Source organism: Diceros bicornis, chromosome 14 (assembly GCF_020826845.1).
Source record: "Diceros bicornis minor isolate mBicDic1 chromosome 14, mDicBic1.mat.cur, whole genome shotgun sequence".
NCBI lineage: Eukaryota > Metazoa > Chordata > Mammalia > Perissodactyla > Rhinocerotidae > Diceros > Diceros bicornis.
This window is the reverse complement of record NC_080753.1, coordinates 36,224,239-36,246,996: the sequence shown is the minus strand read 5'-3', so window position 1 is coordinate 36,246,996 and position 22,758 is coordinate 36,224,239. Positions and strand designations below refer to the sequence as shown.

General features: G+C 37.7%; 1 pseudogene; it reads left to right on the top strand.

The window, feature by feature from the left end:
* Positions 1–15,136: 15,136 nt before the first annotated feature.
* On the top strand, positions 15,137–19,738 carry LOC131413310 (olfactory receptor 1361-like; annotated as a pseudogene).
* Positions 19,739–22,758: the final 3,020 nt, after the last annotated feature.

Sequence of the window (22,758 nt, the reverse complement as noted above, 5' to 3'; positions counted from 1 at the left end):
AAAAAAAAAAAAAAAAGACCAAGAAGGTATCACCAAGATGAGAGGGCAAGGAGATATGAAAACTAAATGCAGTTCTGTATCCTGGATTAGATCCTAGAACAAAAAAAGGATATTACTCAATAAACTAGTGCAATCTGAATAAAGTCTATAATTAATAGTATTCTAGTCATCTTAATTTTTGGTTTTAACAAATGTACCTTGGTTTTGTAAGATGTTAACTTTAGGGGAAGCCGGGTAAAGGGTATATGAGAACTCTCTACACTACCTTGGCATCTATATTATACATGTAAAATTATTTCGATGTGTAAAATTTTAAAACAATATTTTCAATAGCAGCAAAAAATATTAAATATTTTTAAATACTCTTAACAAAATATGTGCAAAGACTTAACATTAAAATGCAAAATATTAATCAGATCTTGGACTTCCTGGGTTAAAACACCCATCTCATATTTTCAATCTTCATTATTTTTAATAACAAATGTGTTGAGATATAATTCACATACATAAATCTCACTGCTTAAAGTGTATAATTCACTGGTTTGTATTATATTCACAGAGTTTTGCGACCATATAACCATCTAATTCCAGAACATATTGTTACCCCCCAAAAATCCTGTACCCATTGGTGGACATTCCCCGTTCTCCTCTCCTCTCAGCCCTAGGGAACCACTTTTCGTCTTTATTGATTTGCCTATCCTGGACATTTCATATAAGCAGAATTATACAATATATGATCTTTGTGACTGGTTTCTTTCACTTAGAATAATGTTTTGTAGTTCATCTCATATTATATCAACTATCAGTATTTCATTCATTTTAATTTCCAAATAATATTTCATTGTATAGATATACCACATTGTTCAGTCTCTTCATCAATTGATGGGCATTGGGACTGTTTCCACTTTGGAACTATTGTGAATAAGACTGCTATGAACATTCCTGTACTCATCTTTGTTGGGAGACCAGGGCTGTGTGGAGACTCTGCAATCCACATTTCTGCCTTGCCAACTGGTTTACTAAATTCTAGCAAAAGGGGATGATACTAGGAATTGGAAGGTTGGGGAGGGGGTGAGTGATTTTCTCCTGCCTGTTTCGTTTCCTGTGGGCTTCTTCTCTGTTTCCTGTGAGCATCACCACAGCATTGTTTCTTTACCCTGGAGGTGACAGTTCCTTCTGATAGCAGAAATTGATTTCAGTTTTTGGTTTTCCAATACTTGCAGAGATTCTAAAATTTGGGGTTTCAACACAAAGAAGCTTTGAAAAAAAAAAAAGACAGTGCATCCACTCAGCCTTTAGTTGTCCCCTCTCAAATCAATAAACTCCCCTAGAGAAAAGCAGGTCCAAGCACAATTCTTATCTCCCTGAGCCTCCAAATACTTCCAGATCTGGTCAGATAATTTTTTACTACTTGTTTCCACTCTGATGCTTCAGGCAGTTGTGGTCCAAAATACCTATACCATCATCCCCATCCCTTTGTTTTGAATAATGGCATTTGCTTCTCGGTGAAGATGAGGTGACCATATGATATGTGGCCTCTGGCTGTCAGCCAGTCTTGTTTCCTACATTACACTTTCTTCCATTTGGGGGAGATTGGCCAACCCCAGCTTTAGGTAATGTCACACTGTCAGTCCACTGTTCCCTGATCAAAACAGTCTCTGATGATTTTAGATAAAGTATCTCTACCTTCAATTAAACTGGCACATAATTCATAGTTTGTGTATTGTTTTCAGTATGCAGAGACAGAATTTTCAAGCTGATAAATTTAAATTCTGCATGCTCATTTGCACAAAACTCTTTCAAGGTACAGGAGGGATCCTGGAAATAAGTTTCTATGTTCATATGTTTTTGTAAAATTCGCAAAATTATAATCTTTTTGTATTCTTTTTCTTAAAAGAGTCCCTAAAATTGTGTCATCTTCAGGCCCTACAAAACCTGAATATACCCCTGACAACAGCTTAAGAAACAGATGAGACCTAGGTTCATATCTTACCTTTTCCTCTTGATAAGTATGTTAACTTGGACAGATTGCCTTACTTATTTGGGGCTCACTTTCATTGCCTTTAAAAAGAAGAGAATAGTGTGTCATTCAAAAGGCTGCTACAGCATTAGATTAAACAATATGTGTAAAGTACCTGACAGTAGTCGTTAGAAAAAAAAATTATTAATCCACTGCTTCTTCCCTAGGACCCCATTTGTGAATCTCTCTACCCTCAAAGCCAATATATCTTTCGTGGTATCACATCTAATCCAATCATGCTACAATTTGATCCAATTCTCTCTTATTTTGTCTTCTAAAAGAGAAGGGGATGTATCATTGTTTATCCAATGTCCTCTCTCCAATATATACTCAGCCTTTGTTTCCCATCACCTTCTATTCAAGGGCACCATTTCCTTCCAACATTTAATATACAGAGTGTCTATTAGAGAATCAAAACCAAAGAAATCAAGCCTAGGTGGCTAGAGAGAAAAAAGAATTAAAAAGATTGTGTGTGTTTGCATTTGTGTGCAAATAATCTTTAAAACGTATTCCCTGACTGTACACTTCTCCTTTCAACCAAAGATTATGACGAGGTGACAGGATTATCTAGAGATTTTTTTCTGTGTGAATATTTGTATTTTCTACTTTTTCTATAATGAACATGTAGACTGGAATGATTTTTTTTTTTCACTTAGGAGATTTAGAGTAGACTTACTATAATTTCCTAATTTCTCTACAACTTTAAAAAATAATTAAATCTACAAAATTAAATATACATGACAAGAATGCTCAATTGTGTAATGTGGCATATATCTGGGGCTACAGGTAACCTATTCTACTTCCCATAATTGTATTTTGATTACATTATCTGGTTAAATGCCACTTAGATGCAATTTTGCATTGTATTCAAGTGCATCAGCTAAACAATGTCAAGACTTTCGATTGAATCTTTTAGGTGAATATGGAGACCATGAAGACCTATTTTCTAATTAACAAGTTGAAACAATTTTGTGATATTTTCCCTCATGACATCTTTATAATAACAGTTTATAATAAAATTATATTATTTATTCTATCTTTTGAAAGGAATGACTTCAGTCCTCAACACAATAAACTTGCTTTACTTACATAGCTGCTGTTATTACTATCATCAATGGTTAGCATTTATTAAGTACTTATTTTGCATCAAATTTTATCTAAATGCTTTACACAGATTATCTAACATAATATTCACACCAATTGGAGGTAGATGTTATTGTTATTCCCACTTTAAGATAACTGATATAAGAAAGCATTAAGTAACTTTCAAATGGTTTCCAGCACTTAAATGCTGGAAATGGGTTTTGAACCCAGAAATACCTACTCCAGAGCTAACCTCTTAAGATCTCCTGCCTATATCACATGATGAAGCTCCAAAAGATATAATCTCTGTGTAACCCTGGGATGCAGATTGCTACTCATGTAACAAAGATTTAATTGCATTCATTTAAAATATTTCTTTTAGTAAGTGGGATATTTTTACTAAAATATTTAAACTTTAACAACATTAACTTTAACAACATTATAGTTCCCCAGCAAAGGATAGCAAAACACAGTTTTGACAAACATACCCTGAAACGTTTTCCCAAAATCCTTGAATCTAGGAACATTTTAATTGAGCATAAAGTATTTGAACTACTATTTAAATACACTTTGTAAAACTGATCAGAAGAGTGATCACCTCAATTTTTCCCAAAAAGTGAGTATGTGTTTCTCAGCACCTCCTCTTTACCTCCATCTTCTGTAAAGAGATAGTTAGTGGAAGCACTCCAATGCACAAGCATAGTTTGTTAAATTATTTTGCGTGGAAAGATGACGTTAGCAAGATGGAGGGCTAGGAGGTCCCAACACTCCTTTCCCCCACAAAAACAGCAAAAACAGTAAATAAACAACTGCAAACTGGAAAATAGCTGTGGGAAAGCTCTGTACTACAGGAAGAAGCAGCAGAATCCCTGAGAAGCCCAAAAACCCAGGATGGTGCATTTAAAAAAGAAAAAAGTGTAGGAAGCATTTCACCTGTGTCACCCCATCCCCCAGTCGAGAGCACCTCAGCACCAAGAGGGATCCCCTCAGAGGGATATCACCCTGCTGGGGAAAAGGAGAACAGGAGGACTCCAGCAAGCCTCACCTGCCATGGATGTTTCCAGTCTTTGCTACCAAGGACCCTCACAGTCTTCACCAATGCTGATCTCAGTTGACAGAGCTGCCCAAATTCCCACCCTGTGTCTCCTCCCTGGGGTTAGAGCTGTCACTGCAGTGAGATGTGCCACAGAGGCCCCATTCACAGCAGTGCTCCACTCCCCAGTCTCTGGGATAGGGACGCCACAGGCCTCCCCTCCTGACCAGAGCTGCTGCTACTCTGCGCCCCTGCCTCCATGTCTCTAGTCACGGCTTTGACCCATCCTTATCAGGGCTGCTCTGCTGCTGCTCTGTACCCTGACCTCTAAGTCCTTACAGGCAGCTTTAATGGGCCATCACTGGGCCTTTGTGCTGCTGTTCTGTGGTGGCCCCCTGGGTCTTAAGTCCTGACTTTGACCTGCCATCCCCAAGACCTGCTGCTACTGCACTCTGACCCCTGGGTCAACCCGCTGGTGCACCTTGCTATCCAAGAGCCCGGGCTGCTGCTGTACTCCACTCCTCCACCCCATCCCTGGTCACTGCAGTGAGCCCCAGAGACTCAGACACCAGTTCCGCAGGAGAACACCCATGCCTGCATACACCCATACCTCAGACAACCAACACCACTGCCACAGCAAGTGCACCTGTGCCCCAGGACCCAGTCCTTGTGGTAGTTCCACTTGCTCCTGATCCAAAGTCCCCAGCTCCGCTGCTGCTCTGAGTGCCAGTGCACCAGACCAGGCACCAAGATGGATCCCTTCAGCTAAAACTTCCTCTCATGGCAAAAAAGGAGACCAGGAAGACCCCAGCAGGTTCACATCCTAGGACCCCAATAGCTCTAACTGCCACTGCCACCCGCAGGACGTCTGCAGTCTTGGCTACAGAAGACCCTATAATCTTCAACCACATTGACCTCAGCTGAGGGAGCTGCATTGAGACTGTGCTGCTGTGCCCTCCCAGGAACCAGAGGCGCTGCATACCACCCAGCTGAAGCCCTTGCAGCCACTTGCAGTGAAAGCCTTTCCCACCAAAGTCAATCCAAAAAGAATGCAAGAGGTAACTGCTCCCACAAATGTGCAGATATCAATGCAAAGCCTCTAGAAACACAAAAAGCAAGAAAACAAGACACCACCAGAAGAATACAATAATTTTCCAGTAACTGACTCCAAAGAAATAGAAATCTATGAGTTACCTCAAAAAGAATTAAAAAAAAAATATTTTAAGAAAGCTAAGTCAAGACATCCATGTTTGTAGTGTCGTGGAAACTAATCTTATGCCACAGATTAGATACTCATAAAATGCTTATTACTATATTTTTTAAAGCAAATAATTTCCAAATATTATTTCAATTCTGTCAAACTGGCAGGATATTTACTCTTTTTAGGGGGACCTTTTTCCCCAATCCCCAGCATCACTCAAAATCCCAAGAGTTCTATGTAAGTCAAAACATTTTGTGGAGCTCTCCAGTCTTTGGGTCTGGCTGGTTATGACTGAAATCCACATAGATCAGATTTAGTTGCCTCTATGACAACCTGCCACAGGAATCTGAGAGTCTGACAAACAGAGCCTAGTATCCAGCCTCCCTAGGTTCCGCATATCACAATTTTTCCTGGGAAGTTCTCTCACCTCCCTAAAGCACTGAAGAGAGCAGACTTCTCACTAATCATTAGTGAAATCTACAGAAATGCCCTTTCTCTCTGAAATGTAGAAATATCTTTTCCTTTACTTCCTCTGTTAGCACACCTTGCATTATTTCCTCGATGCACTTAGGTTTTGGAAAATAAATATTCTCCCTAGGAAACCAGATGGAGCTTTCTCTAGTCACACTAAGGAATATAACTTCCTCATCCTGGTCAGTTTTCTGTCTCTGCCTCAGGCTATCTTATGGATTCCAAGTCAAGGAGTACAGCCATCAAATGGGGTTTCTCAGTTCTTATTGTTTTGGTCATAGTCACTAGTCTCTTGAGAAGCTTTGAGGATGTTGTTTTCGTGTCTCTGTTTTAAAACCAATAAAATGGAACTGTAAACCATAACGGGTGAAACTGTTCTAACTAGCAGAGTCTGGACTGCTCCTGTAAAATCAGCTGATCTGGCCTTGGCTCAAAAGCCTTGTCTTCCATCATGAAGTTTAGTAACTTTCTCTTATTTCTCTCCTATTGTCTCTCTTTCGCTCTCTCTCTTTACAAACTCTAATAATTGAAAGAAGTTTGAAGGAGCTTGTGTTCAAAGAAGCTGAGCTTGAAGTGGTGTGTTACTTAATCTTGCTATACCATATTTTTTCACAGATTTATTGAGGTATAATTGACAAATAAAAGTATAATATATTTAAAGTATACATGTAATGATTTGACATACATACCCATTGTGAAATGAATACCACAATCAAGTTAATTACCACATCTCTCACCTCACATACTTACCTTTTTTTTTTCTTTTGGTGATAACATTTAAGATATACTCTCTTAGCAAATTACGAGTATACAATACTGTATTATTTACTATAGTCACCATGCTGTACATTAAATCCTCAGACCTTATTCCTCTTATAACTGAAAGTTTGTACTCTCTCACCAACAATTCCCCATTTCACCATTCTCCAGCTGCTGGCAACCACCAATCCACTCATTCTATGAGTTTGACTATTTTTTTTAGATTCCACATGTAAGTGAGATCACAAATATTTTGTCTGACTTATTTCACTTAGCATAATGCCCTCAAAATTCATCCATATTGTCACAAATGACAGAATTTCTGTCTTTTTTATGACTGAATAACTTTCCATTATATGTTATATTTTATAATATTGATTATTACTATTATGTTATTAGTTACTAATATACAATTACATTATATATTTTATTTTACATATACCTTAATATATCATTATATCTATAGTTTCTTGATATATCTTTTATATATGTAAAGATATACATTTTAAATATGTATGTATATCTCACATCTTTATTAATTCATCTGTCAGTGGATGCTTAGGTTCTTTCCATGTCTTGGCTATTGTGAATAATGCTGCAATGAACATGGGGGTGCAGACGTCTCTTCAAGATAGTGATTCCATTTACTTCAGATATATATCCAGAAGTGGAATTGTTGGATCATATGGTAGTTCTATTTTTAATTTTCTCTGGAACCTCCATACTGTGTTCTATCGTGACTGTAACAGTTTACATTCCAACAGTGTACATGGGTTCCCTTTTCTCCACATCCTCAGCAGCACTTATATCTTATCTTTTTGATAATAGTTACCGTAATAGATGTGAGGTGTTATCTAATTGTGATTTTAATTTTCATTCTTCTGATGATTAGCGATGTTGAGCACTTTTTATTTACCTATTGGCCATTTGAGTATCTTCTTTGGAAAAATGTCTATTCATGGATCTTTCGCCCATTTTTAAAATGGGTTATTTGTTTTTTTGCTATTGAGCTGTATGAGGTCCTTATATATTTATATCAGATGTGTGGCTTGCAAATATTTTCTCCAATTATGTAGATTGTCTTTTCATTTTGTTGAATGTTTCCTTTGCTGTGCAGAAATTTTTAAGTTTGATGTTGTGCCACTTGTTTATTTTTGCTTCTGTTGCCAGATCCAAAAAATTATTACCAAGACCAATGTCAAGGAGCTTTTCCCCGATGTTTTATTCTATGAGTTTTACAGTTTCAGGTCTTATGTTTAAGTCTTTAATGTTTTGAGTTGATTTTATGTATGGTGTAAGATAAGGGTCTAATTTCATTGTTTTGCATGTGGATATCCAGTTTTCCCAACACCATTTATTTATTTTCGCATTGTTTATTCTCAGTGCTCTTGTCAAAGATTAGTTGACTATGTATGTGTGGGATTATTTCTGGGCTCCCCACTCTGTTCCATGGGTCTACGTGTCTGTTTTTATGCCAGTACCATGCTGTTGTGATTATTACACCTTTGTAATATAATTTGAAATCAGGAAGTGTGATGCCTCTAACTTTGTTCTTCTACCTCAATATTGCTTTGGTTATTTGGGATCTTTTATGGTTCATATGAATTTCATGGTTGATTTTTTTTTCTGTAAAAAGTGATACTGGTATTTTGATAGGGATAGCATTGAATCTGTAGATTGCTTTGGGTAGTATGGACATTTTAACAATATTAATTCTTTCAATCCGTGAACACAAGATAGCTTTTCTTTTATTTGTGTCTTCAATTTCTTTCATCAATGTTTTATGGTTTTCAGTGAACAGATCTCATACTTCCTTTTTTAAATTTATTCCTAAGTATTTCATTGTTTTTGACACTATCATAAATCAGATTTCTTTTTTAATTTCTTTTTCAGATAGTTCATTAGTGTAGAGAAGTGCAACTGATTTTTGTATGTTGATTTTGTATCCTGCAAATTGCTGAATTCCTTTATTAGTCCCAACAGTTTTTTTGTGAAGTCTATAGTGTTTTCTATATATGAGATCATACCATCTGAAAACTGAGATCATTTCACTTTTTGCTTTCCCATTTCGCTGCCTTTATTTCTTTTCCTTGTCTCATTGCTTTTGGTAGTATTTTCAGTACTACTTTGGATAGAAGTGACAAGAGGAGGCATCTTGTCTTGTTCCTGATCTTAGAGGAAAACTTTTTAGCCTTTCACTTTTGAGTATGATATTAGGTGGGACCTTCTCATATATGGTCTTTCTTATGTTGAGCTAGATTCCTTTCATACCTAATTGGTTGAGAGTTTTTATCATGAAAGGACATTGAATTTTGTCAAATTTTTTTTTGCATCTATTGAAATGAACATATAATTTCATCCTTCATTCTGTTAATGTGGTGTATCACATTTATTGATTTGCATGTGTGGAACAATTCTTGCACCCCAAAGATAAATTCCATTTGGTCATTGTGAATGATTCTTTTAAGATGGTGTTGAATTTGGTTTGCTATTTTTTTGAGGAAATTTGCATCTATGTTAATCCAGAATATTGGCCTGTAATTTTCTTTTCTTGACCTTGTCTGAGTTTGGGATCAGTGTAATGCTGGTCTCATAAAATGATTTTGGTAGTGTTCCCTCTTCTTCAATTTTTTGGAATAGTTTGAGAAGGATTTGTATTAATTCTTCTTTGACTGTTTGATAGAAGTCACTGGTGAAGCCATCTGATCCTGGGCTTTCCTTTGTTGGGAGATATTTGATTACAGATTCAATCTCTTTATTAGTTATTGTTCTGTTCATATTTTCCATTTCTTCATGATTATGTCCTGGTAGGTTGCATATTTCTAGGAATTTATCCCTTTCTTCCAGGTTATACAATTTATTGGCATATAATTGTTCACAGTAGTCTCTTTTGATCCTTGATCCTTTGTATTTCTGTGGTATCAGTTGTAATGTCTCCTCTTCTATTTCTGATTTTATTTATTTGAGTCTTCTCTTTTTTTTTTCTTAGTCTAGATGACAGTTTTTAATTACGTTAATCTTTCAAAAAACCAACTCTTAGTTCCATTGATCTTTGCTATTGTTTTTCTAATCTCTCTTTCATTTATTTCTCGTAAGATTGTTGTTAATTCCTTCTTTCTACTAATTTTTGACTACGTTTGTTTTTATTTTTCTATTCCTTAAGTGTAAAGTTAGATTGTTTGAGATCTTTCTTTATTCCTAATGTAGGCATTTATCATTATAAACTTCTCTCCTAGAACAGCTTTGTTGCATTCCATAAAGTTTAGTATTTTGTGTTTCCACTTTTGTTTTTCTCAAAATATTTTTTTGATTTCCCTTTGATTCTTCTTCGGCCACTTGGTTTTTCAGGAGTGTGTTGATTAATCTCCACATATTTATAAATTTTCCAGATTTCCTCTGGTCATTGATTTCTAATTTCATTCCATTGTGGAGAGAAAAGATATTTGATATAATTTCAATATTCTTAAATTTCTTGAGACTTGTCTCAGGGAGATCTATTTTGGAGAATGCTTCATGTACACTTGAGAAGAATATGTATTGAACTGCTGTTGCATGAAATGTTCTGTTTTATGTCTGTCCACTTGGTCTTGAATGTGTAATTCAAGTCCAATATTTCATTATTGAAACATGTCTGTCTGGGTCATCTATCCATTGTTGAAAACAGAATATTGAAGTCTCCTACTATTATTATATTAGAGTGTATTTTTCCCTTCACATCTGTTAATATTTGCTTTATATATTTAGATGCTCTAATGTTGGATGCATCAATATCTACAATTGTTATATCCTCTTGATGACCTGACCCCTTTATTATATAATGACCTTCTTTGTCTCTTACAGTTTTTGACTTAAAGTCTATTTTTTCTGATAATACGTATACTTACCATTCCTTTCTTTTTTTTTTTTTTTTTTGTGAGGAAGATCAGCCCTGAGGTAACATCCATGCCAATCCTCCTCTTTTTGCTGAGGCACACTGGCCCTGGGCTAACACGCATGCCCATCTTCTTCCACTTTGTATGGGATGCCGCCATATCATGGCCTGACAAGGGGTGTGTCGGTGCGTGCCCAGGATACTAACACGGGCCGCCAGCAGGGGAGTGTACGCACTTAACTGCTACACCAAGGGGCTGGCCCCACCCTTCCTTTCTTTTCACTTCCATTTACATGGAATATTTTTTCCATCCCTTCACTTTCAGTCTGTGTGTGTCCTTAAAACTGAAGTGAGTCTCTCATAGGCAGCATGTAATTGGGTCATTTTTTTTTAAGCATTCAGCCACTATTTGTCTTTTGATTGGAGAATTTAGTTCACATACATTTAAAGCGATTATGGCTAAGGAAGAGCTTACTGTTGCAATTTTATTGATTGTTTTCTGGATGTTTGTAGGAAGATCCTTTGTTTCTTTTTCCTCTCTTGCTGTGTTCCTTTATGTTTTGATGATGTTCTGCTTTGATTCCCTTCTCTATATTTTTTGTATATCTACTAGACGTTTTTGCTTGGTAGTTACCATGAGAATTACATAAAACATCTTATAGTTATAACAGTCTATTTTAGCATGGTAACAACTTAACTTCGATTTCATACTTCCTCACACAAACACCTTATGTTTTTATGTCACAATTTACATCTTTTTATGTTATGTATCAATTAACAAAATATTGTAGCTATAGTTGTTTTTAATACGGTTTCTTTTAACCTTTATGCTAGAGTTATAGGTGATTTACACACCAACTTTATAATGTTAGAGTATTCTGAATTTGGCTATATATTTACATTTTTCAATGAGTTTCATACTTTTATATGTTAGCGTGTTACTAATTAATGTCTTTTTATTTCAACTTCAAGAACTCTCTTTAGCATTTCTTATAGGCCAGTCTAGTGATGATAAATTCTTTCTGCTTTTGTTTTTCTGGAAATACATTTATCTGTCTTTCAATTGAAGGACAACTTTGCTGGGTAACGTATTCTTAGTTGCCATTGTTTTCCCTTTCAGTGCTATGAACATATCATCCCACTCCCTTCTGACCCAGAGATTTTGCTGAAATATCTGCTGATAGTTATGAGGGTTCCCTTGTATGTAACAAATTGCTTTTCTCTTGCTGTTTTCAATACTATGTCTTTCTCTTTAACTTTTGCCAATTTGATTATAATTGTCTCAGTGCAGGTCTCTTTAGATTCATATTATTTGGTAATTTCTGGGCTTCCTGGTTCTGGATGGCTTTCCCCAGGTTAGGGAAGTTTACAGCCATTTTTTTTTTTGTAAGCTTTCTGTCTCTTTTTTGTCTCTCTTGTCCTTCTGGGACTCCCATAATGCAAATATCGGTCCACTTGATGGCATCCCATAAGTCACCCAGGGTATCTTCATTCCTTTTCATTCTTTTTGCTTTTTGATCCTCTGATTAGAAGATTTCCACTGACCTGTTCCTAGGTTCACTGATTCTTTCTTCCACTTGATCTAGTCTCTATTAGAGTTCTATTGAATTTTTTTAGTTCAGTTATTGTATTCTTTAGGTCTATGATTTCTGTTTGACATTTTTTCATATTTTCTATCTCTTTGTGGAAATTTTTTATCTCACTTTGTTCAAAAACAGATGAATGTTTCTGGGCATCATTAGAACTATTATTTTGAATTCTGTGTCATGTAAATACTTATCTCCTTTTAATTTGTGTTGGTTTCTTGAGATTTATCTTGTTCTCTTATTTAAAATATATATCTTTGTTTCTTCATTTTTCCTGCCTCTCTGTGTTGGTTTCTGCACATTAGATAAGACAGCCATCTCTCCCAGTCTTGACAGATTGGCCTCAAATGGGAGATGAGCCTTGCCAATTAGCCCAGCACAGATTGTGAGTGTTTCTCAAGACTTTCTTCTTGTCCAAACCACTATCTTTGCTTTTAGAGGCTCTCGGGAGAGTTGGGTGTGCCAAGTCCTGTCAGTGCCCCAAAGGGATGAAAATGCCCACATACCCATTCAGGCACTCAGAGGACTGCTAATTTCCTGCCCTGTCAGCTCCCAGATGTAGGCTAATTGCAAGCCTAACATTCAGGCAGCAGCTGGGAAACTCAGGACATTAGATATGCAGTCTAGCCCCTATCCAGGAGAAACTGGCAGCTCAGTGTTTTTTTTTCCACTTGCTCTGTGGTGGGCCAGAGGGAGTAGCTGCTGGGAGTGCTTGTGCAGCAGATAGAACCACATCTTTGTACTCTGTGCTCCTGGAAAATTTGCAAATGCCAAGCCTCATCAACTTCCACAGCTAGGCAATTTAGGAGCCAGCCACTCAGATGATGGTCATAAAATTTGGGGCAGTAGAGGTGTGGATAAGATCCATCCCAGGAGATGCTGAAGACTTGGTTTTATTGTGTGGAGTGAGCTGCAAGCAGAAAGCATGGGAATTGCCCACAAGCTCTTTCAGACTCCTAGGAGGATTGCAGTCAGCACCAGGAAGCAGGATGATTAAACATCCAATCCTTAAGCAGCATGTGGAAAAAGTATGCATCTAACCCTTTCCAGGGAAAAAGTGGGAGCCATGCATTTTTACCTCCTCCCTCTGTGCTGAGCTTGGTGAAATAGCCATGGGAAGTGCTCACACACCTGTTTGAAAACTGTGTCTTTGTTTAATGTGGTCCTGAGGGACATGAGAATGCCCAGATCTGTTGCCTTTCCAGTGTAGGTGACTTGGTATCCAGTCCCTCAGGTGACAGCAGTAAAAGCTTTTTAAGAAACATTAAAATCACACTAGATTTGTAATCCTAATCCTTCACTCCTCAGGAGGAAACTGGAGTTGAGGATTTCCTCTTGATTGTAAGGCACCGTGCTGAGGGTGGGAGTCATGACGTGAGTGTGTCTCAGCTTTTCCTACCTGTTTCCATGTGCATATTTACTCAGTTACCAGATGTGTAGGAATCACTCAACTTGTTTCTGGACTTCTCTCAGAGGAACTGATCCATGTGTAGCTGTATATTCAGCTGTATATCCATGGAAGGAGGTAAAATCAATAACTTCATGTTCTGCCATCTTGCTGATGTTCCATTTTTTTTATTTTTATCAAAGTAAAATAGCTATGTACTTTTAAAAGCAAGGTAGCACTCATAGAAGAATCTACTAATTGTCCAATAGGTATTTATTATATACTTTTTGCTTAGTTATGATTTTATTTGAGGAGTCCAAGAAGATAGCTAAAATATTATATTTCCCATTTAGCCATAGGATTAAGTTCTGGCCAACCAGATGTGGAAATTTTGGGATGGAGCTTCTGGGAAAGCCTGTGAAAAGGGATCTGGGAGTTCAAACATTACATACACACATGAAGACACATACACACATTTTCTGCCTAGGAAATAGCATGATTATCAAAACTAATGCAGCTGCAGCAAGTGACCTTGAGGATGAAAGCCATATGCTAGGAAATCAGAAAGATCTTCAGTATCTTTTAATCTCAAGGATCCACCACATCCTCTCTAGACTACTTACATCTGGACATTGCTTGCATGAGAGAAAAATAAACTTTTCTTGTTTAAACTCCGTATTTCTCTTCTTTGTTATTAATGGCTACATGTGATACCTATCTAACTTCAGCAAATTGATGCATCATAAAACTTTTTATCAAAATGGTGAATACTAGATGAGAAATGACAAGGAGGAAAAGGCTTGGAATAAAAGTTCTCATTTGGACAGAATTAAGTTTGATATACCTCTCATATATCTAAGGCTTTATGGCAAATGGACAGCCTGAATATTTGAATCTGTGTTTATCTAGAAGAGACCTACCCAAAATATATCAATAAGAGTGGTCCCATCAGTGACCACGAAATGTTATGATTGTATGTGAACCTCTTCAAGCTGTTCTGACTTAAGACAGGGCAGTGACTAGAGAGAAGTTTTTAGTTTTAAGTAATTTTTCTAATATTACTTCCAAACCAATGTTAATACTAGACTTCTGTTTAACTGTTGATTTTATTCCTGAATACCATATACAGGAAATTTTCTCAATGGAAAATACCTCCAGATTTTCCACTAATGTGTAACTCTGGGAACTGAGTCTCCAAGGCCAAAAGGATTCCTTCTACAGCTCAACCTCTCTGGTCCCAAGAGAGATGAAGATTGATAATGCTCAGCTCCCAAGCTACATCATCTTTACCTGGTTTCATCAATATATTCTAAGGCCCTGGATTCTCTGGTCTGTCCCACCTACCCACCAGTAGCACTGGATAGAATGGATATTTCTAAGATCATCATTTATGGGGTGGACATTAGGGAAGCCAGTAGATAATTGCTGAAGATGTCATTTGACAAGTGGAGTAATGGGATCAAATTTCAAAGTGGACCATAGCGAACATTCTGCACTTCATGGGCTAGATAAATTGAAAGTCCATTTAATTTGTGTATCTGTTTCCAAAGCAGTATGTAAATCGGTTCAGCTGTAAAAAAAAAAAAAAAAAAAAATACCTTACATGGTAAAACTGCTACCATTGAACTATCGAGAAAGAAGTTAAATATGTGAGTTTAGAGTTAAGTAAATAAGTTGGAATTGAAGATACAATTTGAGAGTTATCTGTTTGTAGATATATAAAGCATGGAACTGGAAGATAGAGAAGAAGACAGGTATAAAGTGAATAATATGGAAGAGAAGGAGGAGGAGGAGGAACTGAACAAGGAGACTGAGTGGAGTAATCAGTGAGATCACTGGAAACCCAGGAGAGCATGGTTGGTACCCTGAAAGCAAGACAAAGAAAGTATTTGAAGTAAGGAAGGGAGGATCAGCTGTGTTAAGTCTTGTTGAGAGGTCAAGTAACTTAAGGGCTGAGAATTGAACTTTGACATTGACGAGAGTGATTTCAGTGGAATGATAGAGCAAAAGCTTGACTGAATTGGGTTCAAGAGACAATGCAAGGCAAAAAAAATGAGTTTAGAGAGTAATGAGCAATGAATAGTGGAGACGAGCTTTTTGAGCAGTTTGCCTTGAGGTCAGAGAAGTGGACCATTAGCTGGAGAAGACTATAGGGGGTCACTAGGGTTAGGATATGGTCCATCTGAGCCTAAAATTTTAAAGATGGATAGAAAGGACCTCATAACTCGTGTTGAATAGCATTTAGATCATTTCAGTATTGAGCCACACCTGTCCTGAGATCTCATGTGAACCATTTATTTTCCAGATGAATAACCTAGAGGTGGATATCATAGCAGTGAAAGTATTCAATCACAATCAACAAGGCACAATCGAGAGAAAATTTGAAAACAAGAGAGGTATGGCACTGTCTGAGCTGAAGGAGTGTTGTTCTGAAGGAGTAGGGGAAGCCTTAATGTTGTAGCAGAAGGTGAATCCTCCAGTTCCCAATAAAAAGAATAGGGAAAAAGAAAGAGTAATAGAGGTAATAAAAAATATATTATTCTATATATTTTGAATTCTCCTTAGCAGATTAATGTCATCTACCTCATCTGATGTCAGAGTATGTTAGAAAAGCAAATACTCATGTCTCACCTCAGACCTATTAAATCAGAATCTCTGGGGTGGATTTCAGAAATCTGGAAATTAACTGTCTCACTAGGTGATTCTTAAGCATGGTTTGAGAATCTCTGTTCCCAAGTACTAAAAAATGCTCTGCGTAAGAGGGAAAAAGTTGCATCTCTTTATCCTGTCAGTTAACATTGGAACTTTTTTTTGTGTGTGTGAGGAAGATCAGCCCTGAGCTAACATCCATGGCAATCCTCCTCTTTTTGCTGAGGAAGACTGGCCCTGGGCTAACATCTGTGCCCATCTTCCTCCACTTTATATGGGACGCCACCACAGCATGGCTTGACAAGTGGTGCTTCTGTGCGCGCCTGGGATCCGAACCCGGGCCGCCAGCAGCAGAGCATGTGCCCTTAATCGCTACGCCATGGGTCCAGCCCCAGAACATTGAAAGATCTCTAACACAGGGAGGTAATGAGTGTGTAAGTGGAAAAAGAATATTTAATTGTGCCTACAACAAAATCAATTACAATACTTTGATTATAGTCACTACAGGCTGAAAATGATGTTGAAAATCATCTATCTTATGCAACTTACTACTAGCAAATCCAAATGAATCTTTTATTCAAGTGTGATCAATTATTTCCAAAGAGCATAGCACAGCTCATCTCTTCACAGTAGTTGATACAAAGGGCATTTACTCCCCCACCCACATGTGTGAAAGTGATAAATGTCCTCATTATTAGAGAGCAGTTATTGAACAATAATCCTTGGGATGAACCATGTGCTCAGCTTTTTGGTGGGTGCTATAAAGAAATTTTAGAAAGAAACCATGATCCCTACTATCAGGAATTTGTAGTATAATTGAGAAAAGAAGATTTATATGTCAGAATTTTTAAAAAATACCATCAGACAGTAACCTATTAAGGGCTGGATAGTCAATCTATATATTTCAGAAGATATAAAATTATGAGGGATAGAATGTTCAGGGGTAGCGTCGTGGTGGGGAAGAGGATAAATTTTAGCTGATCCCTGAAGGCCTGATAATATTCGGGTGAAGAAGGAAAGACATTGAGAAAGAAAAGGAGTGGGGATTAACATTGAGAGAAAGTATATGAAGGTGGAAATGAGCACATTTGTGGACCTATGAGTGGAATAGCCCAAGGAGAGAGGAGACTGGATGCTGGTGAGTAGTGGGAAATGTTGTTTCATAGGTAGGTGGATACAGATGGAGAAGTTCTTGATAACCAGGCACAGATGTTATATGTGATGCAATTGGAAATAAGATGTTAGAGGAATTTAAACAAGGAAGAGTCAGGCCCAAGGCAGAAAGTCCTATGATTTCTGGCAGAAGCTTACAGCGTGAAGCATGGTAACTAGAGGGTGGAGTCAGTGAAACCAGTTAAGCTGCTGATGAAATAAGCTAGGAGTGAGTTGATTCAAGTCCAAAGGGGATAAGCATTAAAAAAGTGAGAAAGGGACTAAAATGAGGGACATTTTGTAGAAAATAAAAGTTACAACCCTTAGTCTGAACTTGACGGATGAAGGAAATGGATGAATCTATGTTTCCAACACATGTTACCAGGACAATATTTTGGACAAAAAGAAGTTTTGTTCTTGAAATGTTGAAATGGAGGAGGACTACTTGGGGAGGACGACATATTGTCTTCTCCTGTCTTCACTCTCCATTAATTAATTTATTCATTTTCTGACAAACACTTACTGTCCTTTGTATGCCAAGCACTGGAGACACTGGAGAGGAATACCAGATGCAATTTCTGCTGTAATGACCCAATGGCCTTGTGAGGGAGACCAACATTAACTAAATAACTTCAATAAATATTTAAGCTAAATAAATGTTATTACATTCCCCATATTACAATGATGGTAATCTACCAAGGTGCTATGACAGCATGTAAAAGGAAGGTTGTTTAGTCAAACAGGCAAAAGAAGACTTTCCTAAGAAAGTCACCAATAAATTGGAGATTAGGAGAATGAGCAAGAGTTGACCTGGAATGAAGGAAATAAACATGGTGCATATGAGAACATAAAATGCATCCAATGTTGCTGAGGAGCAGAGAATGAGTGAACTGTGGTGCAAGATGAGGCTGGTGAGATACCTTGAGGTCAAAACACATTGAGCTTATTAGACGTGGTAGTAAGGACTTTCATATTTTTCATAAAAGCAATGGTTTCCCAGAGACCTATTTTCAAATGAGGAAGTGACATGATTAGATTTTTTTAAAAAAATAACTCTTGCTGCAGTGTAGAGAACATATTGGAAGGGGCAAGACCCATGTTAAACCAGTTAGGAGGAAAGCATTACTCCGGTCAATCAACTATACCTTGAACTAGAGTACTGACTGTGTAGATGGCTAGGAGCACTTTTTGAGCTCCTACTATGTGCCAAGCACTAAGTTAAGTATCAAGATGAAGCCTTTGCCTTCAAAGACTCATGATCTTGTGATGAAAATGGATTCACAAACAAGTAGTTATACCATCCCATAACTCATACAAAGTTCAATTAAGAGAACTCTTTTAAACTATTTATGAACTCCAAGAAGCCTCTCTTGTTCCCCTAACTCTCTCATCTTTGTGCCTCCTTACTTGTACCATCCTTTATGAAGTCTAACTCTTGTCCCTCCCATTGATATTTTAGTTTTTTATCCATTCCTCATACTGATAGCATAAGGGAAACCCATTGCCAACAGACAGCCCCCAGTTACTATCCACTCAGTTCCTGACAGTAAGTTAATCCTCTTTGTGCTGATTCCTCTCTTGCAGCACACCTAGTCCCAAAATCAACTGCAGGAAGAACCCTGACTTTGTCCTCTCAGGGCTGTCCACTGACCCAGAGAAATGGCAGTTCCTCTTTGGTCTCTTCCTGGCCCTCTACTTGCTGAGCATCTTGGGAAACTTGCTATTTCTACTGGCTATTGGTGCTGACATCTGCCTCCACACTCCCATGTACTTCCTCAGCCAGCTCTCCCTGGTAGATCTCTGCTTTACTTCCATCACAGCCCCCAAAATGCTGGAGGATTTGTGGACCAGCAGCAGATCCATCTCTTTCTCTGGATGTCTGGCTCAATTCTATTTCTTTGCTGTTTTTGCTAATATGGACAATCTGCTTTTGACTGCCATGGCTATCGTCTGCTACACTGCCATCTGCCATCCTCTGCACTATCCACTGCTAATGACTCCTTGCAGATGTGAGCTGCTAGTGGGTGGGTCATGGGGAGTAGCCTACTCCGACTCTTTGATCCAAACCATGTTGCTAACCCAACTATCCTTCTGTACTGATCAAGAGATTCCCCACTTTTTCTGTGATTTTGACCCACTCATATGGGTTCCTGCTCTGATACTCACTTCAATGAGGACCTGATGAAGGTTCCGACGGGATTTTTAGGAATCAGCCCTCTCCTCTGCATCATAAGCTCTTATATCTGTATTTTCCATGCTGTAGCTAGGATTTCATCAGCACAAGGGAAAAAGCAAGCCCTGGCCACATGCAGTCCCCACCTCTCCGTTGTCATCCTCTTCTACAGCACAGTCTTTGCCATCTACCTGAAGCCCCCATCAACTTCTTGCTCCTCTGGGGAGCTGGTTGCTCCTGTCATGTATACCCTGGTAACTCCCACTCTCAACCCCTTCATTTGTAGTCTGAGAAATAAGGATGTGAAAAGTTCACTAAAAAGGGTTCTGGGCATGGAGAGTTCTTGGGATTAGAGATAATCCCCATAAACAAACATTTTGGGAGAAGTCTCTCCTAATTTCATCATCACATGTACAAAGTGAATCAGTTAAGACCAAGGCTGTCGTAGGGCACTATGTAATTCATTGGAAAGCACACAGAAATAGAAATCAGAATAACTCAGTTTTAGGTCCCACTACAGTGGATGTTTTGATTAGTGTTTGCCTTCTAAAACTAATATTATTGAAATTTGATCATCTATTGCAATCACTACTGCCATTTTGATCACCATTGCCATTTCTATCACTGTTTAATAGTGAAGATCTTCACCTTCAGCTTTATTATAACCAATATTACCTTTGTTGTCATCAGAGTCACAATACCACCTACCATCATCGATACTTCCCCATCAATACCACCAGTATCATCACCATAAGTAAGAGAGTGGAAACTTGTCTTAGATGGTTTTTCCTCTTTTAATTCCTCATTTTTCAGGATGTTTTATATATTTGTACATTTGTGCTATGTTCGAGAATTTTGGGGGAGGTTCTGATACCTATGGCTTAGAATTAAAAGATAGTTAAAAGCAGGAGAAGTTTTGAAATACTCTGTTTTGTAATAGAACAAAAAATATTTTCTGTATGTTTTATTTATTTATCTTGTTCTGCAAAAATAAAATGGTTTATGCATCGCTCAGTGAAGGGATTCTGCTTTCCGATATAGATTGTCACAGGGTGGTGCAGAGAAAGAATTTGTTGCATTGCGTTATAAAGACAATGTACTCTAACTAGTTCAGTAACTATACTAGTCCTGCTTGTCTTTCTATATAAATCATATATTATGTCAAAACAGAGACTAGGCATTGTGTTTATTTGAACAACTTCCTATAGTTCATGTTATTGTACATTGTGTATTGTATGGTCTGATTAAATACCTGACGATTAATTCTCTTCAAGAGAACTACATGCATGGATTAGATAGAGCTCTGACTTAGTAAGAGCACCCTGAGATTCTCAGACTAGATTCTCTGTTCAGCATTTGCATCTGACCTATGCTCAGCCCAGACTTTCTTCCGGGATCATCTAGAAGTTAAAACTTTCTTTCAAATTCTAATCTAATGATGACTTCTTATAGCATGTGTTCAGAAAATTATTTTCAAAAGAACTACAGTAGTCCCTCCTTATCTGCCGTTTCACATTCTTCAGTTTCATTTAGTCTCAGTCAACCGTAGTCCAAAATTCCAGAAATAAACAATTTGTAAGTTTTAAATTATGCACTGTTCCCGCTCCACCCCACCCGGGATGTGAATCATTGCTTTGTGCAGTGTATCCACACTGTATGTGCTACCCTGAGCACAATACATACAATAAGATATTCTGAGACAGAGAGAGACCACATTCACATAACTTTTATTATAGTGTATTATTATAATTGTTGTATTTTATTATTCGTTATTGCTGTTAATCTCTTACTGAGCCTAATTCATAAATTAAACTTTAACATAGGTATGTCTGTATAGGAAAAAACATAGTATATATAGAGTTCAGTACTATCCATGGTATCAAGCATCCACTGGGAGAACATATCTGCTTAGAACATATCCCCCGTGGATAAGGCAGACTACTGTATTCACCGAATAATCCAAGTTGATAGGTCCTCTGGTCCTACAAGCAGTCTATCCTATTCCCCAGGATCCAGTGAATAAAAACATTTTTCTCTTTCTCTGAATGTCCATCTTTCAGCTGGATACTGGATGCCACTGACAACAGTGCATCTAATGGAAGCCAGCCTCTGTGTGTTGTAGAGGTGAGCAACAGAGGTCAAACGTCCAGTAAGGGATCAGGAACTCAGTGGTGGCAACAATAATTTAGGGCACCAGTAGCAGGTTAAGATGTAATACCAAGTTCATTTAGTGCCTCATTAGAAGATATAGTATAGAATTCCTGAGGACAGGAACCAAAGCTCAAATTTAACTAGCCTGAAAATAACAAATAAAGATAAGGGAAAGCACATAGATACAGAGATTTTCCCCATAAGGACTAGTATCTGAGAAGCAATGCAAGAACTCTCTTTCTGGAGTCTTTAGGTGAAAATTGTGATAAATACAGATGTTTAACTGATAGTAATAGTTTATAATACCTTGACCCAGGGCAACATAGGAGAGACAGACTTATGTCTTTTGAATAAATAAATAAATAAACATATATATATGTCTGTGCATCTTGCTACTTTGGTTAGCGTTTACGAAGTACCACAGTTGCAACCTGGGATTTTGGAACACGGACTTGACAATAACTATCACTGAACACTTCTCATACCTGTCCACAATCATCACCATGACAATTCTCTCCACCACCATTCTTCTCATCATCGTTCAATATAATTTAATCCATTCTGAAAGTATATATTGAACACCTACTATAAAGAAGGAATTGTGAGAAGCACTAATGAGGATGATCAGCATTCACCAATGAAAAACTTAGATTCAGGTATATAAGGTCTTATAATAGTCTAATAATGTATTTGCCATAAGAAAATCATTTTTCAAAATATGAACCTCTCTACTTCTGGACATAACGGACTAACTGGTACTGGGCTATCCTCTCATCATAAATAGCTATAAAACAGGACAAAATATATGGGTCAACAGTTCAGGCAGTGGACAGCAGGTAATACAAGACTGTGATCCCTGTAAGAGAAAAGCTCACAAGGTGAGACATAACCATCCAGCTCTTTACCTGGGGACAGTTTCCTGACTATGGCCAAAGAAACGAAGTGCAAGCACAGAACCATGGTGTTGGAGGAGGTCATTGAGGGGGTGTGACTGCCAGTTGATCTGCAAGCTGGCCCCAGGCAACTGGAGGCTCCTCACCCCCACCCATCCCTGGAATGCGCATACTGCCTACTGTTCTGCTCACACTAGGAGCTGTTTCAAGGACACAGCCTGGAGAGGGTAATGTGTTATTGAGACCATCTGGACTACGTACATGACTGAACCCCATTATGCCTCTATATAAGCTTTTAAAATTCTGGCAGACAGGTGTGCAGATTACTT